Source organism: Macrobrachium rosenbergii, chromosome 16 (assembly GCF_040412425.1).
Source record: "Macrobrachium rosenbergii isolate ZJJX-2024 chromosome 16, ASM4041242v1, whole genome shotgun sequence".
Taxonomy (NCBI): Eukaryota; Metazoa; Arthropoda; class Malacostraca; order Decapoda; family Palaemonidae; genus Macrobrachium; species Macrobrachium rosenbergii.
Window position 1 is genome coordinate 58,308,554 of NC_089756.1, and position 15,802 is coordinate 58,324,355.

General features: G+C 44.3%; 2 protein-coding genes across 2 annotated transcripts in view; both read left to right on the forward strand.

Moving 5' to 3' along the window:
• Positions 1-15,802, forward strand: part of LOC136847460 (high mobility group nucleosome-binding domain-containing protein 5-like) — a 127,366-nt gene that overhangs the window by 57,386 nt on the left and 54,178 nt on the right. The gene's annotated exons all lie outside the window — the stretch shown is intronic.
• The window catches only part of Pex12 (peroxin 12), a 223,523-nt gene continuing 216,889 nt past the window's right edge, over positions 9,169-15,802 (forward strand). Inside the window, exon 1 of the mRNA XM_067119193.1 lies at positions 9,169-9,283. The gene's annotated coding sequence lies outside the window, so the exon portion shown is untranslated. The remainder of the gene's footprint in view (positions 9,284-15,802) is intronic.

The window sequence follows — 15,802 nt, forward strand, 5'->3', positions numbered from 1 at the left end:
GTACCTTGTAGGCGATCCTTCCAAGCGAGGACCCCAGTCTACATTCCCCCAGCCTTATCATCTTGCAAGCAGGTCTTCGTCAGGGACAATGCAGTACGGCCCCCCCTAACAAATCCATACAAGGGCCCCTTCAAAGTACTTCGGCGTAACGGGAAGGCCTACCAATGTTGGAATGTCTAAAGTTAACGTAATCTAGAAAAGATTGACATTGCCACGAATGTTTAAATAGGGCAAAAGTATCATCCACATATCTCCTATAGTAAAGGGGTTTAAAGGATTCGGGACAGGTGTTTACCAAAAATTCATATCCACAAAGACTTTTTTATAACATAGTTAACAAGATTGTAGCATGTAACTTTTCTGATTCTATTGTGAAATGTAATGTTCCTAAATTGACTATGTACGCTACGATACCATTTACGCACTCTGACTTTCTTAGATCCAAAGTCAAACAAATCATTGAAAAAGAGTTTGGATTTCTAAAACTCAATTTAATACCTATGAATCCACTAAAGATTGGCGGCTTTTTTAATTATAAGGACAAGCTACAGACCTTTATGAAGTCCAATATTATTTACAAATTTGAATGCTCATCAAAGAGAATGTTGCAGGTCCGTTATTATAGCCACTTAGGTCTGAGCTACAGAACTGGCTCACGAATAACTAATCCCGAATTTTCTAGTATTAGAAATCATGCTGTTAAATGCAAGGTTAATATAGATAAAAACATTTTTCCATCCTGGGAACTACCAAACAATCGGCTTACTTAACGACCCTTGAGTCTTTGTTTATTAAACGTCATGCACCTCTTTTAAACTCCAACATGTCTTGGCCTAAGTATACTCTGGGCATGCGTGAGCTTGTGGTCTCACGTCGTCTTTTCCCCTTCTATTGATCAGGTAGACTTAGAAGAAAAAAAAATCTCCTTTCTTTTCACTTTTTATGTATGTTGTAATTTTAAAGAATGTAACTGCCGCGTTTTTAATTTAGCTTTTATTTTAAATTAGAGAATTAATGTGTATTTTTCAATTTTACAGACTGATGATGTGTTTAAGTAACACGAAACATTTCTTAATAAATATGCAACTGTTTTGTTGACTGTCGTCTTCTTTGGACTCCTGCTTGTTGTTATATATATATATATATATATATATTATATATATATATATATATATATATATATATATATATATATATATATATATATATATATATATATATATACACACAGAGCGAGAATTACTATGTCTGTTGTTGTGAAGAGGAAACTTTCAAAAGTATGTTGATAGAACAGCTGTACAAAAATAAGTACCAACTTACAGGCTCTGAAGCCTCCTTTAGTTACTGAATGAACGACCTTTTGACGTTATGAGTGTCATTGCCAAGCAGCAACTGTTATCATCGGAGAGTGTGGTACAATAATGCTATGCATTATCCATGGTGCCAGGGGAAGGGGGCGTGTCTGAGTGAGATTCTTAAAATGCGCCGACGACTTGACTATGGTTAGATCAGTTGCTTTGGAGATGGGAGAGATTGAGGACATTCCTGCGAACTCTCCCTCTGGTAGATTCGTCGTCTGGTGAGTGTTCTACATTTGAATTGGCTCTTCTTTTCTTTCAATTTTGAAATTTCCTTGTTGCTTTCATTACTGTTCATTCAACTTTTGAATGGAAATGTGTAATGGTATGTCACAGAATAGAGTGAGGTCAAAGAGACAGAACTGGGTACTGACTGATTTATTTACCTGGGCACAGGTGTGCATAGCAGCATGCAGACGGAAACGAAGTGCCCGACCTTCGATTGCTGTGACCCGTACGCTGACTGAGAGCAATTTGTGTTTGTTAACAGTCAATCAAATAGCAATAATAAGAGACATAATGTACATACAGTGATAAAATATATATTGGCGAAAAGGCCTTGAAATTCTGCATACAAATATATACATGAGATTCTCGCTGTGTTGATGATAGGTGCAATACATGATTGTGATTGATGGGAAAGGAAGAGACGTCTGACGTCTTTACAAGTACTCTCCCCGCCAAGACAATTATTATGAAATAATGATTGGAAGACCTGTTGGATGTAAATCCCGGCATCTCTTCGGGAGCAGGAGCCAACCCCGAGTTCTTGACACCTCCAGTTGTGGGGCGGCTTCAGCTGTTGAATTGCCTGGCAGTTTTGCTGAGCGGATGACATCCTTAGTGCAGCCCTTGGGACGTCCTCGGCTGCATTTCAGGATGCCGATCACTTCATCCGAGGCCTTGTTTTGTGTGGAATTCTGGGACGCCTGCCGGTTTCCACCCGAGTTCCGCTGTCCATTAGGAAGGCTGGCTTTAACCTGTCGACAGATACCCAGTCTTCCCACCCATGGATGTTGACGGGGTAGGCCTTGGATGTTCTACTGACGACTCGGTACGGTCCTCTGTATAGTCTGGTCAAGGGCAGGCGGTGTGCGTCGTTCCTGATGAAGATGTGTGTACAGGTATTCAGGCCTTCTGGGCAGAAGTTATGGGTCCTGTCCGCAAAAGTCTTTCTGCAGGGCGCGAACTTCTTTGCAATTTCTCTTAGCCTTGGAAGGGCCTATCCGGGTCTTCCGGCTCCATGGGGAAGAATTCTCCAGGTACGGCCAGTGTTTCGCCGTAGACTTTCTTTGTGGGAGATTTGTTGCTGTTTGCCCTTGGTGAGGTGCAGAGATCCAGCAGGACCCAGGGTAGCTGCGCCTTCCAATTTTTGTCAGTGCAACGTGCCATCAGAGGTGCTTTCAATGAATGGCAGGTTCTTTCCACCATACCGTTGGCCACAGGATTGTGTGCTGTCGTATTGTGGAGTGTTGTCCCCATCAGGCGTGCCAGGGAGACCCAGAGTTCCGATAAGAATGCCAGGCCTCTGTCTGTAGTTATGTTGTCAGGCACACTGAAACGGCTTATCCAACTTGACAGTAAGGCTTCCGCGTAGGAGCTTGTTGATACTTCTACCATTGGGGTTGCCTCTGGCCATCTTGTGGAATGGTCTGTGATTGTCAGGAGGTATCTGGCATCCCCGGATTGAGGCAGAGGTCCTATGACATCCACGTGAATGTGCCCGAAACGCCGTTGTGGTTGAGGGAAGTCTCTGATGCCTGATTCAGTGTGCCGGGTGATCTTACTTGTCTGGCACGGTATGCAGATCTTCGCCCACTCTCGCACATCCTTCCTGATCCTGTGCCACACGAATTTCTATGTCATCAGGCGTGTTGTTGTCCGTCCTGATGGATGGGACAGCCCATGGATGATGTCAAACGTCTGCTTTCTCCGTGACGCGGGTATCAGGGGGCGTGGGCGGCCTGTGCTGGTGTCACAGAGAAGTGTTGATCCGGATCCACCCACTGGCACGTCTTCCCACCTCAGTGCAGTAAGCTGCCGTTTCTGGGTCTGCGGCCTGTTCCATCTCCACGTCGTTGTAGTCTATGCCCAGGTGGACTGAATTTATTTCAGTTCTTGATAGGGCATCGGCTACTGGGTTCTTCTTGCCGGGGACGTAACTGATGGTGCAGCCAAATTTGGAGATAGCAGCCAGGTGCCATTGCTGTCTTGCCGACCATGCGTCTCCTGCCATCATGAACTCATGTACCAATGGCTTGTGGTCTGTCAGGATGGTGAAAGGGCTGCCGTCCAAGAGGTACTTGAAGTGCCATGTGGCTTGGTAGATTGCCAGCAGTTCCCTGTCAAATGCACTGTAGTTGGTCTCTGGCGGCTGTAACTTGCAGCTGAAAAAGGCAAGCGGGCGGGGGGAACCGTCTGCTATCTGCTCCAGCACGGCTCCGCAGGTGACATTGCTGGCGTCGGTGGTAAGTCTCAGAGGGGCGGTGGGGTCTTGATATGTTAAGGGCTGCCTTTGTCTGTTCGAATGCCTTTTGCTGCAGGGCTTCCCAAGTCAGTGCTTTTGGCTTCCCCTTCAGTACTCCAGTTAGGGGATACATGATGCGGGCGATGCCCTGCATGAAGCATCGGTAGTAGTCGACCATGCCAAGGGACTCCTGCAGGGACTTGATGGTTTTTGGTGCTGGAAACTCCTTCGCTGCATTCACCTTGGAGGCTATAGGGCTGACACTTGCCGGAGAGACCTTGTGTCCCAGGAAGTCTACCTTCTCCCCTCTGAAGGTACATTTGTCGAATCTGGTGACCAAATCGTTCTCCTGAAGGAGTTTCAGCACAGCCCGGATATGACCCAGGTGCTTCTCTGGGGACCTGGAGAAGATCAGGATGTCATTCTACGTAGCAGATGCAGAAAGGTATGCCCCACAAGATGGTGTCCATAAGGCGTTGGAATGTGGCCCTGGCGTTCCTGAGGCCGAAGGTGGAGTAGGAGAAGGTACATGTCCTGAATGGCGTGATGATGGCTGTCCTCGGAACATCGTTGGGATGTACTGGCACCCGAAAATAGGACTTGAGCAAATCCATTTTTGTGAATATCTTGGCCCGTGCAGGGCACCTGTTAGATCCTGCATGTTTGGCAGGGGATAGTGGTCCGGTGTTGTCATTAGGCTCAGCTGACGATAGTCCCCACAGGGCCTCCAAGAACTGTCGGTTTCTTCACCATGTGGAGGGGGAACGCCCATGGACCCGATGCCTTTCTGCAGATACCCATCCTTTCCATCTTGGCGAACGCTTGTTTAGCATCTTGGAGTTTCTTGGGTGGCAGGCAGCGGGATTTGGCATGTATCGGCGGGCCTGTGGTGGTGATGTGGGGATGGATGTCGTGCTTGGCCTGGGTACCTGGCAACTGATGCAGTTCTGGCTTGAAGAAATCTGGGAATTCGTGGAGGAGGGCATTGTATTTGATCAATGAGATGGAGCATACAGCGGGCATGCCTGGCCGGTCAGACCGATTGGGAGAGCGGCAGGTTCCGGTATCCAGCAGGCATTTTTGGCCGACGTCTACTAGCAGTCCGTGATGTACTAGGAAATCGGCACCCAGTAAAGGAAACTTGACATCCGCGATGATGAAGGGCCATTCATATTTATGGCCCAGGATGGATACTCTGTGGGGCCAAGTTCCGTAGCAGTGGATGGGGCTTCCATTTGCGGCCACTAGTGTGGCTGCGGCGCCGGACGTGCAGTCGCAGTTCTCCCTCGACAGCAGAAATACCGACTGCATAGCCCCGGTGTCTACCAGCATCCATCATCTTGATATGGTGTCGTGGATGAAGAATCCTGCTGGTTGGGGTTCTGTAAGGTTTGCAGCCACTGCTGTTATGGGTGGCCACCTTTCTGGTTTTTTGTGAAAGAACAGGGTTCTCTGCAATTTCTGGCGTCGCTTCCAAACATCTAGTGGAAGTAACACCAGGCTGGATTTGTCCTCATCTTCTGCTGCTGCGGCGGTGCCTTCTTCCTGTATACCATGTTTGTGTCCCCCACTTTGGCTTCTCCTGCTACCAGGCTGCAGGCTGCAGGTGTCGCGGCGTGTTTGGAGGCCTTGGTGGCCTAGTGGAGTTTGTGTGTGACATTCACCAATTCGTCCATTGAGAGGGCGCACATCCATGATTTGTGCCCTCACCTCCTGCGGAAGGCGACGCAGGAATATTTCCCATGATAAGGACGCCTGGCAGCATCAGGAGACCTCGTAGTTGGTCCCAGGCGTCCCTGGGTGATGCGACCCCAGGAGCTGGGTCATTAGGTCGAGGGCGCGTTGGGCTCTCTCTGGGATGGGCATGGAGTATGTTTCAATGACCTTGTCTTGCAGGTCTCTGTACTTGACTTTGCCCGGCTGCGAGTCCAACCATGGGGTGATTTGTTGAAGACCTTCTCTGGTAGTGTTGTCATGGTTATGTCTGCCTTGGTCTCCTTGTGTGTAATTTTCACCACTCGGAAATGGACATCTGCCAGCAGAAACCAGGATGCGGTGTTTTGCCATGAGAATGGAGGAAGTTTTATCACCTGGCTTATTGCTGCCTTCGAAGGCGAGAGGGGGATGCAGAGGATCTGTGCGTCCTCTGAATGACTTTCTACCTCAGTGTCTGACTTTTTTTTCTCACACCAAAACGCAAAGTACGCGCCGTATTTAGTCCGTTAATGGTGTCTGGGGCTCGTCAGAAGTCAAAACTATATGCTGTGTGATTCCGTTAATGACTTTTGAGTACGGTCGACGTGAATCGTAAATGGTGGGGCCAAACCGTTCGAGCATGCCAGAACGTACCTGGAGGGGTATGCCGTAATTAGTCCATTGGTGGCATGGATGTTCTCCGAGGAAGGAGCTTTCAGAGGCCTAGACTTCTGTCACCATGTGGTTCTGTTAAAGGCTCTCTGAAGGTAAAGCGGCCGTAGTGAGTCTGTTAATGGCGAAGCCAAAACCGCTGTGTTTACCGTCACTCCTTGGGTCACCAGTTGTGAGGACAAAAAGGTCGAACTGGTTGTTAACTGATTTTATTCACCTGGGCTTAGGTATACATGGCAGAGTGCGGACGGAAACGTAGTGCCCGACCTCTGATTGCTGTGACCCGCACTCTGAGCAATTTGTGTTTGTTGACAGTCAAACAAATAGCAATTTTAAGAGACATAACATACATACAATGACAAAATATATATCGGCGGAAAGGCCTGGAAATTCTACATATGAATATTCACGCGAGATTCTTGACATGTTAATAAGTGTGATGCATGAACATGATTGATGCGAAATGAAGAGACATCTGACGTCTTTACAAGGTAAAAAGGGCACAAAATAAAGCAAAGTAGATGGCAAATATGGCTAATGCAGTTATTGTGAAAAATTACATATTTCACCACCTTGCTGGGCCCCAGGACGCCAAAAACTACATGTCGTCTTTCTGGTTGCTCATGGAGCCGGAGGAAGTTACGAACATGCCTCTTATCTCGCCTGGACGGCGCTAATGCACGTTTGAGACATGTCCAATTGGCGGGAAAGCCGCAATTACGCCTCCTCGAACGACTATAAAGAGTGAGAGCAGGCTTAAATGACCGCCTCTCCGATCCAGGACGTGATAGAGATCACATGCAAAATCAGTAAGCGCTACGAGGTTCTTTGTTATATCATCCATCTTATGGTACAGCAAGTAAGGTAGGATAATTAATTGAATTCTGTAAATGTGTCCACCAAGGTTTAATTGTAAGTTGTTTCAAATCCGGTAGTAAATATTTAAACTGAATTTCTTTGCTATTTGTGATATTCTTTAACTAAGTGAATTCCATTGCAATCGTGCACCCATTAGTGATGAGTATTTGTATGTAAATAGTTGTAAATAAGTTAGTTTTTAAGTCAACATTTTAAAACTGTGGTCTCATTGAGCCTTACCTAGTTTGCAGACGTCCTCGTCATCCTTTGCATTCCTTTAGCTAACAACATCACCAAAGAAACAATGCGTTGTGCATGAAAATTCACAACAGCAGTCATCAGTAAAAGCTGTAGCAGGGTGAAAATAGGAAAACTATATTGGAAAGGATTAGCGATGCTATTTTTCATGTATGCCATGGAAGTCATGAAACCTGGCAAGAAAACCATAAATGAACTACAAAAGGTAGACAGTCGAGTATATAGAATAATCCTGAAAGCACCAAGATACACAGCAAGTTGTGCATTAAGATCCGGAATAGGGACCTCCTCCTGCCATTCAAGAGATATGAAGAATAAACTATTCTATCGGAACCATAAACCTGAGAGTGGTGGAAATAGGCTCCTATATGAGATAACCATGGATCAATATGAGAACAAGAAAACCCTGTGGATTCTACAAGTGAAAGAGTATATGTGAAAGAATTAAACATAAACTTAAGTAAAATTGAATCATTGAAAGGTAAGCAACTAAAAGAAATAATAAATAACTGGGACAAAAAAGCATGGGAGGGAGAAATGAATGCCAAGACAACATTAAGAATCTACAGAAAATATAACGAAAACGTAAGAGAAGAAACCTGGTATGATAACACCGAAAAAACAATGCTGATCAGTAGGGCTAGACTAGGCACACTAGAATTAAAAGATACGAATAGGCTAAAAGTGGAAGATACAAAATGTTTGTGCTGTGAGGAAAAAATGAAAACTTAGAACATTTCTTACTCTACTGCCCAGCATATAATGAGATTAGACACAGATAGTTTTGTGCAACAGCCATATCAGGAAAATGAAGAGGAATTGACAGCTAATATACTTTTATTTACAGATCTGCTGAAAGGGGAAATTGAAAACAGGGGCTTGGCAGAGACAAAAAACTTGAAACAAACACAACAAAGGAGGAATAAAGCGAGCAAGGGAGCCGTTTCAAAGGCATGACTCGTCTAGTACTACTACTAGTAGTACAACAACAACTGGTGAGTAGTATCAAAAGTCATTTGTTGACCCTTTTGTATTGTAATCTGACTTACGACTTACAAGTTGCTTTTGTCTTGCAATAGGAGTTCTGTGTAGCATATGTGAGTGACTCTGGGTGCAAATCGCCAAACTTCTTGCTTGCTAATGGATTATGAGGCTCTGGTAGAATGAGCTTGCAGTAGGCGCCTAGGCTAGGTACCCTAGTTGAACAGGAAGGCAACATACCTAGCCCTAGAACGACAGGAACAGGTTCCACAGACGAAAACATACCTAATCTTTCCTAGAATGCCATGTCCTGACCTAACCAGACCTTACCTTTCTAGCCTAACTAGACTTTGGGCGCCCTGCCCTTACATTGGGGAGCTTTGCACCCTGGACCCCCCAAGTAACCCTAAACATTGGAAACATGGACTAAGCTTCCATTCTAAGGTAGGCCTAGTGTAAGAGCTGGTAAATCTAAGTAACAGCTCCGAACGGACTAGGACTAGGGCAAACGCTCGGGACGTGAGACACTGCGACATTCCTCCGCTGTTTGGACACTTCCAGAAAATGCATTCGAACGCGCCTCCATCAGCATCAGTGAGACTTGTGCCCCCTCTGCACAACACGCCAAGGCCCCTACATTCCTATCAAAGTAACAGTTTTCTCCTAAATTATGAAATAGTGGCATATTTCTGATTAAACAGAGGTTCATTAAGATTTAGCTGTGCTAACTTACCGGCCATGACGCTCTCGAAACTTTTGCTTAAAACACTTAAAAAGTGGAAGAGTGACGCCATCTCTATATTTGCCGAGTCACTTGTGTAAACAAACTGCCCATTTCCTGTGTTAAATCTGCAAAATATTTGTACCCACAGATGCTGACACCGTTTCATTGACATCAATGGTAAACACTGGCGGGTTTCGGGGCTTGGACGGGGAACTCTGGTGAATTTTCGGGATGCCAGAGCGCTAGATAATATTTAGCCTAAATAACTAGGTAGCTACACACCAGAATAAGGTTATAAATTGGGTAAATGTATTATGTGTTCAATATAGCTAATTAATTTGAAAATATTTGTTGTTGGAGCAAACCAGGTTCCGGAGACAAATTTCAACACCTTTGCTGTGAACGTTATGATGTAGCTATTTTTCACGTTTTGCTATTTTTTTTATTTAATATATATTACATACAGTGTAATATATATATCACATACACAGTGTAAGTTTTGTCAAATATAATGGTGTTTTAAGTAATAATTTTGGATTTAAAACCTTTATTTCAGTCCTGTATTTTGACGTCATGGCTTCTTGGCTCTCGTACCAATTCTAGATAAATTGTCATACTTAACTTTCTTGCATTTTTGCCAAAGTGGTAACATCCTTATGTACACATTACATGTCTCAGAAGTATACATTGTAATATGGACTTAAGTAAATGAAAAGTCCTAACAGCAAAATACTACATTTCTGTCGTAAACAGTTCACTAGTGTGTCGTCCGCTCTTGGATGTTTGTGGCAGCTAGGTGTACAATAAGGCTGAAAAATTGATCCCACCACAGTTTTGCCACTTTGATGGAGTAAAGTACTGTAAACAAACATCTCACATATTTTAAGTGGTATTTTGAGTGAATTAAGAACAAAATGTGCATAATTACAATCAAATAAGCACTGTGGAGCTTCAGTTGTGATGTAAGTAAGGATAAAACCATGTATTAAAGGTAAAAATGCATTTCAGTTCAACCACATGACAGACGGGAATTCCATGTCTCATATTTTCACTAGTATAGGCAACAAAATGTTGTTATATCGTGTTGATTACAACTAAAATCTTGAGTAATATCTATAAACATTACATATATACGCAATTAGTGTCAGTACACCATTAAATGAATGCTGGGAAGGAAGTGTCCAATTGCCATTCATTTTGTCACAATCTTTGAAAAGATGCCATATTGGATTCAAAATTGCCTTCAATATCTATTTTACGAAGGCTCCACATGCTTATTTTAGTTTGTATGGCAGTATCCTTATAGCTCATTTTGGTAGATCTAAGCCGGCTGTCCGCGGTGAGCTAGCCTATGGCAGTTGACGTTTTTCTATAGAACTTTACTTGCAGAACAAGAATTCAAGGTAATATTTTGGCGGCCAAAAGTAATTGAGATGTAATTTACCTTAGAAATGTAGCCGACGGTAAGAGGGACCTGTTGGGAATCTGGATTTTGGGTGGGTGAAAACACTTTCGAGAATAGCTAACGGTAAGGGGGACCCGTTGGGAATTCGGGGTTCTGGGTGGGGTAAATAACTTGGGGAAAGGTTTGGGCACCTTACTGTTGTGTTTCCTGTCACATATGCCATTTGGAACACAAAAAACAAGCGTTAAAAAAAAAGGCCGAATAAATGGACAGTGGGAGCCGTTCCAAAGACACTTTTCACGCATGCGTCGATTTACAGGGGAGCTTTCGGTTCACCCAATGCCCCTGACAGAGAGTGGTAGAACTATATGGTAGCTCCGCGGTTGCAACTGCCTTCTAACTTAACTTTTTCTACAGTTTTTTGTTGCTAATTATGAATTTACCTTTAATTTTTGGCGCCCGAGTGTAATTAACCTGTGAAGTCCATTCAACAAGGGGTTTCCATACGCGATCTTCACAAGACAGAGCACGGGTATGTCTGTTTCGAACGGTTCATATCCCGTCTGGCAAGTGCAATAACTTGTTAACGTATGGGTACCCAACACCCCCCGGGCCAGTACTAAACACGGCGAAGGAACATTTGGCCGACAACAAACAGATGCACTGCCAGTATCAGAACCCCTAAAAGTGTAGAAAAAACCAGTTGAAAAGGTAAAAACAGGCATGGAGCTAATATATAGATTTACCAGAGTGTTTTTTATATGGAAGTGTTATTTTTTTGAGTAACTGTTATTTACCGCCACGTCTCTCTACGTAAGTCCCACGCCACACTTTACCAACTTCTACTTTTGTGCAGTACAGAACCCCATCTCCCCTGAACATATGGCTCCCTAGTGGTTACGTAACCCAAGATGGGGGCATCGCTTGCCTGTTAAGTTTCTTCATCCCGGTCGCAAGCAATGAATAGTGTCCAATTGAGCTAGACTGGCAATTGACGTTTTTCTGTGTTGTTTTGCTTGCTTTACATGAATTTAGGGTAACATTTTGCCGGTAGGCTGCTGCTAAGCTGTAATTTACCCTTGAGCTGTATGCGACCCACACTATAGATGTGCAGTTTTCAAGGGTCAATTACATTTTAGTTACAGCCGACCGCCAAAATGTTATTTTAAATTCTTTTTCAGCACGTCAAATAACATAGGAAAACGTCAGTTGCCATAGGCTAGCTCACCGCAGACAGCCGGCTTAGAATTCGATCTTTTGAAGGGTTTTCTTAAATGTTTAATTTTTTGTTATTTCTCCAATTAAAGATCGAGTGAAAAGTGAAAATTCTGCCACCCATGTGTCTCAACCCCGATCATTTACCCTATTACCTTGGAAGTTGATTTTTCCTATACTTTCAGTGTTGCTAGGCCTAGTGAAGGAGGTGGTGTTGTTTATTGTCAGTCAGTTATTATTAACCTCACATCTACCCAACATGGTTGGGAACCCTTTGGGAACACAGGGTTTTGGGTGGGGAAAACATTGGGAGAAAGACCGGTCTGCCATGTTGTTGTTATGGAATGGTTCCGTGCATGTGCAAGTCATTAGGGAGCCATATGTTTAAGAAGGGATTGTCTACGGAAACCTATTTTAAAAGGAACTATGCTAACCACATGTACCCTAACCTAACCTAGTAGGCCATTTTACTTAGCCCAGTCGGCGGCTCCGCACCCCAGACCCCCGGTGAAGAAAATTCCATTTTTTACCAAAAGCTCCCCTATAACACTGCATATGCCTGATAACATTCCAGGTGGCCAGCATACAGCTTCTGAGGTTAATTACAGTTTAATTACAGTTGAACGACAAAAAATAACGCTAAATTCTTGATAAGCAACCAAAATACTATAGAAAAATTAATTCCCAAAGTAATACCGCATGTAGAGCTATTGCTTAGTTCAACCTAAGAGCCTCTCCCTAGAATTTCATGCTAACTGCACTACAGTCTATCATGAAGCTTAGGTATAGACAGCACATATTCCTTAAACGAAGAGGCTATTTGCCCTTTTGCTAACAGTAGGCTTACCTAGGCCTGTGTGGTAGAACTAAATGTTAATATGGTACTTTAATAGGTAAATGTAAAGGAGAGGGCTGCAAGGGGATATCCTTTACAGTATTAATATAATTTGTTCCTACACAAATACAAACCTTCGGTCTTTACATAGGGATATTGCTTGTGAACACAAGATGGAACAGCCGTTAACTTTCAAACAAGGTAGTTAGTTATCAATGGTAGGGGGAAAGTCCCGCCCACTCGTCGGTGTGTGCTCCACTTTGCTTTCAGCTGCCGTCGTGTGAAGACGTCTGCTACCCCCTCTGCCCAACTGCCGTTCAACTTTTTTCTGTTGTTTGTTTGTTGTGTATGAGTGTTAGTTTATTTGCCTTTTATATTGATAATGCAAGCCCCTGTTGTTCCCACACAAAATACAAACTGTCGGTCTTTACATAAGGAGTATGCTTCAGTGCAGCTGGAAGAGGCCGTTTAACTTGTAGCGACCACACAGCAGACCTATGATCAAAATCTGCTTTCTCCCGCGATGAGTAACACAGGAGGAAAAACCATGTGGTCGAGAGAAACACATTCTCTTGCATGTCTTTTATGCAAATATCTCAATCACCGTATTGTCATCTCTCATGTATTTGTATCATTTTGTATGCTGTTATGCCGCTTTTCCAGTAATGTATGTATACAGTAAACCCCCCGTATTCGCGCTCTCATGATTCGCGGACTCACATAATCGTGGGTTTCTCTGTGGAACATATCTAGCCATTATTCGCGGAAAGTTTGCCCATTTGCGGTATTTTTCACTGAGAAATATTCACTAATTACTGTATTTTCATATAATGTTCATGAATAAATGCACTTTTTGTGATAAAACTATTAAAATACTCAGGCATAAGCATTTTTACAGGGTTTTTCTTGTGTTTAAACTATCAAAATGGGCAGCTCTAAGTGTTTTTAGAGGGGTTTTAAGTATTCGTGGATTTTAGCTATTCGCAGGGGTGTGGTACGCATCCCCCACGAATACGGGCAGTTCACTGTAACTGTTAATCAGATTCTTGCTATCCATAAGTAAATCTATGTTTGTGCAGAAACGCAGATGTCTGAATATAATCCCTTCCTCGATCTGTCAAGAGGTTGGGACTACTTTGCGGATTGCACGAGCTATCGACCTGTGTGAAAGTTTTGTAAATAAATTAGTAGCTGTAGACCTCAGTACCTCACTCACATTGGTAACCACAAGAGATTCCTGACCAAGCCACCAGCAGTGACCCCAATGTCATCAGTGAAAACCTCTCAGGTGCCTCCATATGCCGACTGCCCTTCACACCCCACCACCCAGAGGCATGGTTCTTCAGGGTGGCAATGATTTTCCACACTTAAGAAAATCACCTGAGCAACGTGGAAAGCAGACGCTGTCCTCGAGTTCCTGCCGGACAATGTCTTTGAGCAGATAGCAGGATGGCTCAAGGAATTGAAATCCCCCGTCACCTACAATATACTGAAGGACCAGCTGAAGTCATCCTTCAGCACACCACCCGCCTAAAGAGCCAAGAAATTCCTCAACCATGTGGGGGCCCGATAGGAGATGACGGCTCATCACACTGCCTGCCAAGGGCGACCAACCTAAGTCAACGTTGGACCTTGTGCGGGAGGTACTCCTCACAACACTACCCCACCAGATAGTAGCAGCCATGTCCAAAGCCTCCACAATGCCCATAGAAGAGTTCCTGGTAATGGTCAATGAGGTTCATATGGTCCACAAAGCAGCAGACCCCTCACAGCCAGCAGCAGCAGTAGTGGCACCATGTTGGACCAAGCAGAATTCAGACACAGAATTAAGCAGCAATCCAGACGAGCCAGCCACCCCCTATACAAAAGATGCTTACCCAGACATGACTACAAAGGGAAACCTAAACAGAAGAAACAAGAACCTCCAGAAGGCATATGCTTTTTCCACATGAGGTTCGGAAACAATGCTAGAAAATGCAACAAGGGCTGCCTATTCTCAAAAAACATGCAGTAGGGTCGCAGATGCGACCCATTCATACTAACATCAGCGGTGAGCAGACAGGTTGTCTCGCAAGAGAAATTGCGCCTGCTCACTGCTGTCTTTCTTCCAGGTACATGCTCCTTCCTAAAAGATGAAAGATCTGACATGGAGTTCTCAGTGGACACTGGAGCATGCAGATCATTCATCCCAGCCAGTCCGAACGAAAGAGTCAACCCCGCTCCAACCACCAACCTCCACTTGTCAACAGCCAGTGGAGCACCACTGACAGTGTATGGAAGGCGGAAGATCAAAATTGCTTTCGGTGGGAAAGAATACGACTGGTCGTTCATCACAGCAGACATGACAACGGCGTTATTAGGAGCAGATTTCCTAACAGCGCACAACCTACTGGTCGACATAGCAGCTAAACAGCTGATTTGAAGAACACCACAGAAATCATCACCCCAAAAGCCGAGCAGACGAACTACAATGAAAGCATCAACGAGTCAAAGAGAGGAAAAAATATGCCCCATTGCTCTTAACATCCCACCGAAAGAGATGAGGGAATTAATATAAGAATACAAAGATGTATTCAAAGATGACCTGAAGCACAACCTAACAAAACCAGCAAAACACACCATTCTGCGCTACATAGAGACCGAAGGATCCCCGATCCACTCGCGATTCAGATGGCTGAAGCAGGAATATGCCAGAAAGCCACCAGCCCATGGGCATCACCCCTACATATGGCACCAAAGTCAGACGGAACATGGCGCCCCTGCGGAGATATAACAAATCAAATGAACAGAGCAAGAATGTTCACAAAAATCGATCTGCTAAAAGGGTTTGTTCTGACACGATATACAAACTGTCGGTCCTTTACATTAGGAATTACTTTCAGCGAAGCTGGAAATGGCTGTTGAACTTTCGAACAGGGTTGTTAGGCAGTTAACCCTTAAATGCCTGTTGGACGTTTTAAACGTCGTCCAAAATTGTCTGTCGAATGCCGAGTGGACGTTCCAAACGTCGACTGAAAATGCTTTTTTTAAATATTCGCGGAAAAATAATTATAGGCCTAGTTTGTGGAAGATTTCAAATCCCGCACCTCGGCGGATGCTGGGAGTTCACGGATCCAGCTGTTGTTTTGTTTCTGAGCGTCACCCAGACGCCGCATGCGCCGAACTTCCCCATCTCGCATCAGAGAGCATCAGAGTAGCGCCTTGGAGCAATATTTTGATGCAGACGTGTTTTGCTGAACTTTGCGAGTGTTAGCGAATTCGTGCTGCAACAGAACATTTGCAGAGATGTCGCAAAGGCGTCAGGAGCGTGAAAGGTGCACATTGCCTGTCGGAA